Source organism: Bos indicus, chromosome 14 (genome assembly GCF_029378745.1).
Source record: "Bos indicus isolate NIAB-ARS_2022 breed Sahiwal x Tharparkar chromosome 14, NIAB-ARS_B.indTharparkar_mat_pri_1.0, whole genome shotgun sequence".
Classification (NCBI taxonomy): domain Eukaryota; kingdom Metazoa; phylum Chordata; class Mammalia; order Artiodactyla; family Bovidae; genus Bos; species Bos indicus.
The window spans coordinates 18,468,958-18,481,741 of record NC_091773.1 but is presented as its reverse complement, the minus strand read 5'-3'; positions in this window follow the sequence as shown (position 1 = coordinate 18,481,741).

Sequence of the window (12,784 nt, the reverse complement as noted above, 5' to 3'; positions counted from 1 at the left end):
TCTGCAGCCAAAGATGGAGAAGCTCTATACAGTCAGCAAAAACAAGACCAGGAGCTGACTGTGGCTCAGATCATGAACTCCTTATTGCCAAATTCAGACTTAAATTGAAGAAAGTGGGGAAAACCACTAGACCATTCAGGTATGACCTAAATCAAATCCCTTATGATTATACAGTGGAAGTGAGAAATAGATTTAAGGGCCTAGATCTGATAGATAGAGTACCTGATGAACTATGGACGGAGGTTCGTGACATTGTACAGGAGACAGGGATCAAGACCATCCCCGTGGAAAAGAAATGCAAAAAAGCAAAATGGCTGTCTGGGGAGGCCTTACAAATAGCTGTGAAAAGAAGAGAAGCGAAAAGCAAAGGAGAAAAGGAAAAATATAAGCATCTGAATGCAGAGTTCCAAAGAATAGCAAGAAGAGATAAGAAAGCCTTCTTCAGTGATCAGTGGAAAGAAATAGAGGAAAACAACAGAATAGGAAAGACTAGAGATCTCTTCAAGAATAGTAGAGATACCAAGGGAACATTTCATGCAAAGATGGGCTCAATAAAGGACAGAAATGGTATGGACCTAACAGAAGCAGAAGATATTAAGAAGAGGTGGCAAGAATACACAGAAGAACTGTACAAAAAAGATCTTCACGACCCAGATAATCATGATGGTGTGATCACTGACCTAGAGCCAGACATCCTGGAATGTGAAGTCAAGTGGCCCTTAGAAAGCATCACTACGAACAAAGCTAGTGGAGGTGATGGAATTCCAGTTGAGCTATTCCAAATCCTGAAAGATGATACTGTGAAAGTGCTGCACTCAACATGCCAAGCAAATTTGGAAAGCTCAGCAGTGGCCACAGGACTGGAAAAGGTCAGTTTTCATTCCAGTCCCAAAGAAAGGCAATGCCAAAGAATGCTCAAACTACCGCACAATTGCACTCATCTCACATGCTAGTAAAGTAATGCTCAAAATTCTCCAAGCCAGGCTTCAGCAATACATGAACTGTGAACTTCCAGATGTTCAAGCTGGTTTTAGAAAAGGCAGAGGAACCAGAGATCAAATTGCCAACATCTGCTGGATCATTGAAAAAGCAAGAGAGTTCCAGAAAAACATCTATTTCTGCTTTATTGACTATGCCAAAGCCTTTGACTGTGTGGATCACAATAAACTGTGGAAAATTCTGAAAGAGATGGGAATACCAGACCACCTTACCTGCCTCTTGAGAAACCTGTATGCAGGTGAGGAAGCAACAGTTAGAACTGGACATGGAACAACAGACTGGTTCCAAATAGGAAAAGGAGTACGTCAACACTGTCTATTGTCACCCTGCTTATTTAACTTATATGCAGAGTACATCATGAGAAATGCTGGGCTGGAGGAAGCACAAGCTGGAATCAAGATTGCCGGGAGAAATATCAATAACCTCAGATATGCAGATGACACCACCCTTATGGCAGAAAGTGAAGAGGAACTAAGAAGCCTCTTGATGAAAGTGAAAGAGGAGAGTGAAAAAGTTGGCTTAAAGCTCAACATTCAGAAAACGAAGATCATGGCATCTGCTCCCATCATTTCATGGCAAATAGATGGGGAAACAGTGGAAACAGTGTCAGACTTTATTTTTGGGGGGCTCCAAAATCACTACAGATGGTGGTTTTTCCAGTGGTCATGTATGGATGTGAGAGTTGGAGTATAAAGAAAGCTGAGTGCCAAAGAATTGATGCTTTTGAACTGTGGTGTTGGAGAAGACTCTTGAGGGTCCCTTGGACTGCAAGGACATCCAACCAGTCCATCCTAAAGGAGATCAGTCCTGGGTATTCATTGGAAGGACTGATTTTGAAGCTGAAACTCCAATACTTTGGCCACCTGATGTGAAGATCTGACTCATTTGAAAAGACCCTGATGCTAGGAAAGATTGAGGGCAGGAGGAGAAGGGGATGACAGAGGATGAGATGGTTGGATGGCATCACCAAACTCAATGGACATGGATTTGGGTGGACTCTGGGAGTTGGTGATGGACAGGGAGGCCTGGCGTGCTGCAGTTCATGGAGTCACAAAGAGTTGGACATGACTGAGTAACTGAACTGAACTAGGTTGAAATAATAGCTATTATTTTACTTTTTTATCGGCCAAATCATATTTCTCCTTATACTGCAGATAGTGACTGTAGATAGTGAAATTAGAAGACACTTGCTCCTTGGAATGACAGCTATGGAAAACCTAGACAGCATATTATGTTATATTATATTATATTATATTGAGGAAAAAAGAATGGGAGAGATTATACCATAATTGCAATGCTATAATCCAGAAATGTCTACCTAGTTCAGTTCAGTTCAGTTCAGTCGCTCAGTCGTTTCCGACTTTTTGTGACCCCATGAATTGCAGCATGCCAGGCCTCCCTGTCCATCACCATCTCCCAGAGTTCACTCAAACTCATGTCCATTGAGCCGGTGATGCCATCCAGCCCTCTCATCCTCTGTCGCCCCCTTCTCCTTCTGCCCCCAATCCCTCCTAGCATCAGAGTTTTTTCCAGTGAGACAGCTCTTCGCATGAGGTGGCCAAAGTACTGGAGTTTCAGCTTTAGCATCATTCCTTCCAAAGAAATCCCAGGGCTGGACTGGTTGGATCTCCTTGCAGTCCAAGGGGCTCTCAAGAGTCTTCTCCAACACCACAGTTCAAAAGCATCAATTCTTCGGCGCTCAGCTTTCTTCACAGTCCAACCCTTGCATCCATACATGACCACTGGAAAAACCATAGCCTTGACTAGACAGACCTTTGTAGAGTTCTGAATTTATCCCAAAATTCTAATGCATACACAACATAATATACACACTAAAATAGGTACTTTAAAGAGAGAAATTTTTATTGAAAATATAAAAGAATGGGCAAAATACTAGGAAAACTTTTGATGGAGTGTGATGGCTATTTATTTAAAAAAACAGTATCTCAACTGTTTGAGTGGTCTTATTTAGCTTCTAGAAAAATATAGTAAAAACTATTGTAAGGAATGAATGAATTTGCACACATTGGGATGAAAGGAAAAAGTTTAGAATTTAAGATTTCTATTCAACTCTATTCTGTAACATTTTAGATTGTATCTATAAATTGTTTGATGGGCATAACTATATGTTCTAACCAATTCTATATAAATCCACATTTTAAGTCCTTCATCACTGGCATGTTTGATGAAGATGGGCTGACCTTAAAAATTTTGTTAAAATGACCTTTTAAATAAATCATCGTCCTATCTAAAATCCCCAAAGGTACATTAGCATATGCCTTAGAGCAAAGAGAAATCTGTAGGGGAAACAAACAAACAACAGCAACAACTTTGAAATCTACAAAGGGCATTGAAGTAGCTCAGCCTCTTTTCAGTTGCCTCCTTTCTTCAATCAACCTCTTGGCTTCACTCTAAGGCTGAACTGAAAGTCAACATGGAGTGATGCCTCCAATTCCGGGCAGCCCTCCTTGGCCGATCAAGACTTCCAGATTGATTACATCATGCCTCCTCTCTGGGTGCAAGGTCAAAGGCCATCCTGGTCCAGCCAAGTGGATTAGAGGAGTGAAGCCTTGTGGGGCAGCTGTTTGGGAGACAGCCAGCAGCAAAGGTCTTCAAGGGTGGGCCATTTATTGGGCAAGGAGAGGTCAAAGGGCTCCTACATGCACCTTCTGGGAGCAGGGCTATAGCAGCTCACAATGGGTGAGTCCAAGTACAGTGAAAGCTGTGCAATAGGACCCAGTCTTGTAAAACCTCCTGCTCTAGGCACTGCGTCCAGCTCCCTAGGCCCTCTTTCCAGCCTTAATCATACTATCAGAACCATATTCTCTTCATGGTGCTTTGATGGCCAGAGGAAAAGTTTCTCTGGCCTCCCCATCCTTGTCCTTCACATAGATCCCACTTTTGGACCTGCCCTCTTGAGTACACTAACCTATTTCTGAGCCTTTGCTCATGCTGAGCAGGAACCAGCAGAAAAACTCCATTCAGGATGTTGATTCCGTTCATTGAAACCCTGACTCTGTCGTCTACTATAGCAGGGAAGGAAAGCTGTGACTCTGGGATGAGATGAAGAGGAACTATAGCTACACTCTAACTTTCTGTGGTCAGTGTAGTCTTCTATTAACCTATATTACTTAAATATAATAACACATTGTAGCGTCTTGTGATGGACCTATCTTTTATTGGGCAACAGAAGTTGAAGCTTTATAAAGGAGCCGTCTTTTAGAGCTTCATTTAACAACAAATTTGTCCATCTGTTGGTGAGAACTTGCCACCACTTGCAGGTTTCTTGGCAACTGAACTATTTTTACCTACAGAGAACTAAACAGGAGCTGGAGGGTATTTAAAACTACAAATTCCCAACTGTTAGGAATTATGAGCCTGTGTCCTTGTGTAATATCTTCCTGGACAGCTGGCTCTGGCCTAACTACTCTGGAGCCCTGCTTTCGACTGACCAGACACTTTCTGAAGCCTGCTGTGCATGGTGTGTGGAAGCCGTCAGGCATCCCAGGCCTTGTACCGATTATAAAAGATGCTCTTTATATGTTTGTCAGTGAGAGATGGCACAGAGACAGGGATGTGTCTAGCCCTGGGGACTCTCTGCAGTTTATCCAATTATTTTTCACATACAATTACTGATTACCACCACACCTGCATTGCACATGGGCCTGAATTAAACTCTGGCTCAGAGATTCTCTGCTTGCCGTACTCAAAAGTTTTCCTAGCCTCTTTAATGCTTTGGTGTCTTCACTGATAAAATTGTAAAATGATCCCCATCCAGCAAATTTATTGGGGAAGTCACCTAATACAGGGTGTGAGTACGAATTAAATTTGAAGAAAGAGGGCAGGGAAGCCATTGTTTGATTCCTTTTTTCTCTGTCCCTTTTCTTTCACCATCAACCCAATGATTGTGAGGTCCTAGCTCAGGTTTATTTTTCAAAAAGTGGGAGCTTTTTCTCCATTTCCATCAGATCAAGATGATGAGGAACTCCATGGTCCTAGATACCTGTGCTCAAGAAGCTGACCTGTGCTTGGGAAAGACAGATGTATATTTTCTCAAACTGCATCATTATCACCATCATCACATTCTTATAACCACCATATTGTCATCATCCTCATCAATAATTATAGCTAGCACTTAGGAGGGCTTCCCTGGTGGCTCAGATGGTAAAGAATCTACCTGCAGTACAGGAGACTAGGGTTCGATCCCTGGGTAAGGAAGATGCCCTGGGGAAAGGAATGGCTACCCACTCCAGTATGGTCCAGGCCCTATTCTTACTTGTTTACATAGTGCTTGTTCATACATCACTATACCCCTTTCAGTCAGGGACTATTCATTTCTATCAAAGTTGGAAAAGCAATACAGCATAGTAATTGGGCACTTAAAGTCACTAGAGCGAAATGTGCTGTGTATAATCCTTGTCCACTGAGTGCTAATCCAGGACATGTAATTAATCTCTCTGTGCTCTATTATTCTAGATAGAATTATTATGCTCAATAAAACAGTGATTGGTATAAGAATACCTGACTTGTAAGAATATTTAAAAGATTACATGAGTTGAAAGCATATTTCAGAGAGTAAGAATTACACCAAATGTTCACTATTTTTTTTATCTCTCTATTTTAGATGGAGAAACAGACTTGGGTTTAACTAGAATAAGGTTATGCAGTTTTTAAATACAATGCACTGAGATTTGGCCATAGGCAATCTGACTCTGTAGCTTCTGTTTAAAACCTTTACATTCTATATCTAAATAGAGTTTGATCACTAAACCCGTCAACCACCGGAGAACCAGCACCATGACATCTAAACCCAAGGGCCTGCGACTGGCACAGATGACAGGGTGTCACGTACCCCACAGGCTGGAGTGGAATCGAAACACAACTTGGCTCGGAGATTTCCATGGTTCTTTCTAAACAGGGTAGAGACGTACTGATTTGCATGTCTGTGTATGTGCTCAGTCACTAAATTGTGTCCACCTCTTTGAGACCCTGTGGACTGTAGCCCACCAGGCCCCTCTGTCCCTGGGATTTCCCAGAAAGAATACTGGAGTGGGTTGCCATTTCCTACTTCAGAAGATCTTCTCAACCCAGGGATCAAACCCATGTCTCTTGCGTTGCAGGCAGATTCTTTCACCACAGGGTCATCTGGGAAGACCCAGAGACACACTAGTTTTTTTTTTTTTTAATAATTTTTTTTCCTTTATTGTGCACTTTCTTTTCTTCTTTAAAAAATGAAACAAAGATAAATATTTTTAATGATAAAAGGCACAATTCACAAAGAAGATAGACATCATAAACCATTAGACACCTTAACAATAAAGAAACAAAGATACATAAAGCAAAAATCAGAAGAAATATAAGGAAAAAATATATATAATCATAGTGAGACATATTAACAATTCTCTGAGAATATTTTATCAAGTACAGAAAAAATAAGAATGATGACAGAGAGTCTAGAATGATGTCATTAATAATTTAAATATAATAGATTTATATTTAATTAATTAATATTAATCATATCCTACACAAATATATTTAAAATTTTGTATCTCAAACGTTGTTGTTAGATGTCCATAGGACATTTAGAAAAACTGGCAAAAAGATTAACATTACTAAATTTCAAAAAGTAGAATTTTTCTTTGTGTAAGACTCACTAATTTAAAACCCTTCAAATCCTGGAGATTGAATTGCAGAAAAGGTCAAGAGTAGTGATAAAGGAATCTCTCATTTGCCTTTTGAAGCCTGAGCTCAGATGGAGAGTGAAAGGGCAGACAGAAATCCCTGCTTGCCTTCCCTGTTCTCTTTGGTTCAGAGATGAAGCCTCAGGACAGCCTGTTCTGAGTGTGAGTAGAGAGCAGGGGCTGGACACCCAGAGAGGCTTAAAGTTACTCAACTGAATGTGGAGTCCATTCTCTCTGTTGGCGATAGCTGATGATCTGGCTGCCCTGCCTGAGTAATTAGTCTGGATCTTGGAATCAACAACGTTGTCAAGCAGTGATTCATATAATCCCAACCTAGGCACCCACCTGGCAGCTCTTTCTCAAATGCATTTAAAAATGGCTGTAATTGAAGTTGAACAGAGAAGTGTGACTATGAATTAAGTTACTGATTTCATATTTTAAAAGAACAAACACACTTTTTCCTTTTATTACTTTTTATTATGTCCTTGAGCCAAATTTTTCTGGACTTCAAGAGTATTACTTTTTTTTTTTTTTTTACTTTTTTTTTTGCTCAACTTTAGCACCCAAGTATAGCATGGGAAAGTTGATTCAGAAGCATTCTCCAAGTAGTCTACTTGGGGGGTCCAGCCAGCCCTAAATGAAAACCATCATGGCAAGTACTTGTGGGGGGAGACTAAAGTTGGAACACATGCTTTGTAATGGGGGCAAGTTGCCAGGGACTTTCCTTTTTGCTACAAAGATCTTAGGATACTCAATTAGGTGTTCCAGAATGTTCCCTGCTGAGCCTCTAGAAATCTGTGTACACAGCATATAGCTGCTTGACTTATTTTTTAATTTGGGACCTTTTTTTTTCCCCAAAAAATGAAAACAGAGACTTGGGCATCTTTAAGAAACCCCTTCAGCTAAGTGGTAACCTTGGAATACATGAAAGTCCTGTCTGCAGGAATTAAATAAAGTAGCATCACTCCCTCCCTCAGACCACCTCTCAGTGTTTCATTGACTCCTTTCCACAGCTCATAGGGAGCCAGACTGGCTATGGCTCTTTGCTTAGAGCATGGTCTTGTGTTGAGTTTTGTATACTGCTTCACGCGTTCTGACCCCTGATATATGTCTCATCTTCAGGGTGTCTAAGCCGTGACTTGGGATCCAAAAGACCCCAGTATACTTTCACTTGATGAATCTCATGTCTGAATAAAGGATTTCAGCTTGTTACTTCATTCATTTGACCTTTTTAGTCCCAAGCTGTCCATAAAATTAATAAAGAACCATGATTGTAAAATAACCTTGCAAGCTCCTTTCCCCATCAAAGAGCTAAATAAAACATACAAACACTTCAGTACAAAAATAAATAAATAAATAAATAACTTCGGAAATCTAAGATAAATGGGTTGTATCAATGTCAATTTCCTTATTGGGGTAGTGTACTATGATTTTGTAAGTTGCTATCGTCGGGGCATGAGGATTACTGGGTAAAATGGGTAAGATCTCTCTTTATTCTTTCTTCTTTTTCCTTTTTTAATTGAGTAAAAAAAAAACTAGCTAATAAAGTTTTTTTCTTTACAGTTTTATTGAGATTTACTAGATACACAGCACTACATAAGCTTAAAGTATACAGCATAACAAATTATATACATCACGCAATAATTAACACTTTAGTGAACATCCATCATTTCATACAGATATAAAAGGAAATGAAAAAATTTTACCTTGCGAAGGGAACTCTAAAGATTCACTCTTAGCAATTTTCATCTATTACAAACAGCAGTGTTAATGACATTAACCATGTTTTGCATAACATTCCCTTATACTTATTTATCTTATAACTGAAAGTTTATATCTTTTGACCACCTTCATCCAATTCTTTCTCTGCCTACTCCCCACTTCTGGTAACCACAAATACAGTCTCTTTTTCTATAAGTTCTTGTTTGCTTTTTAAGTGTAACTGATCTACAACACTATGTTAATTCTTGGTTCACAAAACGGTGATCTGATATTTCTATACATTACAAAATGATCACCATGGTTAGTCTAATTAGAATCTGTCATCATACAAAGATATTATTTTATTATCTACTGTGTTCCCCATGCTATACATTTCATCCCTATGACTCATTTATTTTATAAATGTCTCCTGGACCTTTTACTCTCCCTCACCTATTTAACTTGCTCTCCCACTCCTATGTTGTGGCAACCACCTGTTTGTTGCTGGTAACTATGACTCTGCTTCTGTTTTGTTATATTTGTTTGTTTTAGATTCCATGTTGTAAGTGAGATCATTGTATTTGTCTGGCTCTGTCTGATTTATTTTGCTTAGCATAATACTCTCCAGGTCACCCCACATTGTCACAAATGGCATGATTTCATTCTTTATTATGGCTGAGCAATGGAATATTACTCAGCCATAATAAAGAATGAAATAAAGATTAGTGGTTATGGAATACCACCTACTCTTTATCCATTCATCTATCAGTGAGGACTTAGGTTTCTTCCATTTTTTGACTGCTGTAAATAATGCTATGTTGAACTTCGGAGTGACTATATCTTTATGAATTATTGTTTTTGTTTTCCTCGGGAAAATGTCCAGAAGTGGAATTGCTGGATTGTATGGTAGTTCTATTGTTAATTTTTTGAGGAACCTTCATATGGTTTTCCATGTTGGCTGTACCAATTTACATTCCCATCAATGGTGAGCAAGGGTTCCTTTTTCTTCACATCCTCATAAACACTTTTTTGTTGTTGTCCTTTTGATAATAGCCATTCTGACAGGTGTGAGGTGATATCTTATTGTGGTTTTGATTTCTATTTCCCTGGTGATTAGTGATGTTGGGAATCTTCTCAGGATCTATTGACCATCTGTATATCTCTTTGGAAAAATGTCTATTCAGGTCTTCTGCCCATTTTTAATTTTTTTGACATTGATTTCTGTGTTCTTTGTATATTTTGGAATTGACCCCTCATCAGATATTTTGTTTGCAAATATATACTTCCATTGAGTAGGCAGCCTTTTAATTTTGCTAATAGTTTACTTCACTGTACAAAGCTTTTTAGTTTGATGCAGTTCCATTTATTTATTTTTGTTCTTGAGTCCCTAGCCAGAATAGCCAAAATAAATGACTGATGTCAAAAATACTACTGCCTGTGTTTTTTCTAGTAGTTTTATTGTTTCAGGTCTTACTTTGAAGCTTTTAATGCATTTTGAGTTTTTAGAGTGAGAACGTGTATATAGTTTGAGAAAGTAACCCACTGTGATTCTTTTGCATGTGGCTGTATAGTTTCTCCAAAGCCATTTATTGGTGATATTGTCTTTCCTCCATTGTTTATTCTTGCCTTCTTTGTCTTAGATTGATTGATCATGTAAATGTGGGCTCATTTCTGGGCTCTCTATTGTGTTCTATTGCTATGTGTCTTTTTTATACCAGTTTTGACTTAGCTTTATAGTATAGTTTGAAATTAGGGAGTGTGATACCTACAGCTTTGTTCTTTCTCAAAATTGTTTCAGTTATTTGGGGTCTTTTGTGTTTCCATACAAATTTTAGAATTATTTATTCTAGTTCTGTGAAAAGCATCATTTGTATTTGGATAGAGGTTGTATTGAATTTGTAGATTTCCTTAGGTAGTATGGTCATTTTAACAGTATTAAATCCCCTAAGTTTCAGTTTGTATGTCTCTTCATGTCTGAAGTAGATCTCTTGATGGAGGCATTTAGTCCCTTTACATGTAAAGTAATTGATAGGAATCTACTTATTGCCATTTTCTTAATCATTTAGTGGTTGTTTCTGTATTCTTTTTTGTTCCTTTCTTCTTGTTTTGCACTCCTCCCTTATGACTGATGATTATCTTTAGTGTAGTATTTGGATTTCTTTTGTGTGTATGTATTATATTATTCTAGACTTTTGTGTTGTGGTTACCATGGAATTTATATGCATGTACCTGGTCTTCCTTTGACTGTGTGGATCACAAAAACTGTGGGAAATTCTGAATGAGATGGGAATACCAGACCATCTGACCTGCCTCTTGAGAAACCTATATGCAGGTCAGGAAGCAACCGTTAGAACTGGACATGGAACAACAGACTATTTCTAAATAGGAAAAGGAGTATGTCAAGGCTGTATATTGTCACCCTGCTTATTTAACTTATATGCAGAGTACATCATGAGAAACGCTGGGCTGGAAGAAGCACAAACTGGAATCAAGATTGCCGGGAGAAATATCAATAACTTCAGATATGCTGATGACACCACCCTTATGGCAGAAAGTGAAGAAGGACTAAAGGGCCTCTTGATGAAAGTGAAAGAGGAGAGTGAAAAAGTTGGCTTAAAGTTCAGCATTCAGAAAACTAAGATCATGGCATCCAGTCCCATCACTTCATGGCAGATAGATGGGGAAACAGTGGAAACGGTGGTTGACTTTATTTTTCTGGGCTCCCAAATCACTGCAGATGGTGACAGCAGCCATGAAATTAAAAGACGCTTACTCCTTGGAAGGAAAGTTATGACCAACCTAGATAGCATATTAAAAAGCAGAGACATCACTTTGGCAACAAAGGCCCATCTAGTCAAGACTATAGTTTTTTCAGTTGTTGTGTATGGATGTGAGAGTTGGACTATAAAGAAAGCTGAGCGCCGAAGAATTGATGCTTTTGAACTGTGGTATTGGAGAAGACTCTTGAGAGTCTTCAACCAGGGAGACTCTGGTTGCAACGAGATCCAACCAGTTCATCCTAAAGGAGATCAGTCCTGGGTGTTCACTGGAAGGACTGATGTTGAAGCTGAAACTCCAATACTTTGGCTGGGAAAGATTGAGGGCAGGAGGAAAAGGGGACGACAGAGGATGAGATGGTTGGATGACGTAACCAACTCAATGGACATGGGTTTGGGTAGATTCCGGCAGTTGGTGATGGACAGGGAGGCCTGGCATGCTGAGGTTCATGAGGTCACAATGAGTCGGAAATGACTGAGTGACTGAACTGAACTGAACTGAGCTTGGTCTTCCCAGGTGGTACCAGTGGTAAAGAATCTGCCTGCCAATGCAAGAGATGCAAGAGATGAGAGTTCAATCCCTGAGTCAGAAAGATCCCCTGAATATGAAATGGCAGCCCCACTCCATTATTCTTGCTTGGGAAATCCCATGGACAAAGGAGTCTGGTGGGCTACACTCCATGGGATTGCAAAGAGTTGGACAAGACTGAGTGACTAAGAAAACACACATACCTGCTGGTACAGTATTTAAAACTCATCAGGACTTTGGGAGTTCTGGGGCTGGTAGGGTTCACTGATGGGTGAGGCTGGATACCAGCATGGCTGGCTTCAGTGTCCAGGGGTCATATGGCTGATGCAGGCTCACTGGTAAGTCAGTATGGTCCCATGATATCTAGCTGTAGGGTCTAGGGTATATCAGAGCTGGTACTAGTGCACTGTGGCTAAGTTAAGTCCACAGTGCTAATTGGCTAGACAGAGGACTCAAAAATGGCACCAGCCTGCAGCAGTGGACTCAGGGCAGAATAAGCTCCCCAAATGGCTGCCACGTCCTAAGAAAGTCCCAGTTGCCTCCTGCCTCTCTGGGAGGTTCTCTAAGTTTGGCAGATGAGCTTGACCCAGGCTCCATTCAAATGACTGCTTCTGTGCTAGGTCTCAGAACTTGGGAGCTTTTATCGGTCTCTGATTCCTACAACCTTCTGATTCTCTTGTACTAAAGTCCCATATGCTTGCAAAACCAGAAGTTCTGGAGGCTCATACTCCAGTGCAGGACCTTGGGGCTATGGAGCCCACTGTGGGGGTTGGGCCTCTCTCTCCATGCGGATAACCTCTGCAATTGTAATTATCCTCCTACCCGAAGGTCACTAACTCAGGGATGGGGATATGAACTATACTGTGTCTCCACCCTTATTACCTGTATCATTATGGCTCCTTCTGTATATCTTCAGTTTTGGGAAACATTTTCATCTAGTCTTCAGGTCATTCTCAATGATAATTGCTCTGTAAATTGTTGTGATTTTGGTGTGTCTTGGGAGAAAGTGGGCTCAGGGTCTTCTTACTCTGCCTTCTTGGCCACTCCTCTCTGTATTATTTCTAACAATGTTGTTGAATTTACAATTATCTTAACAT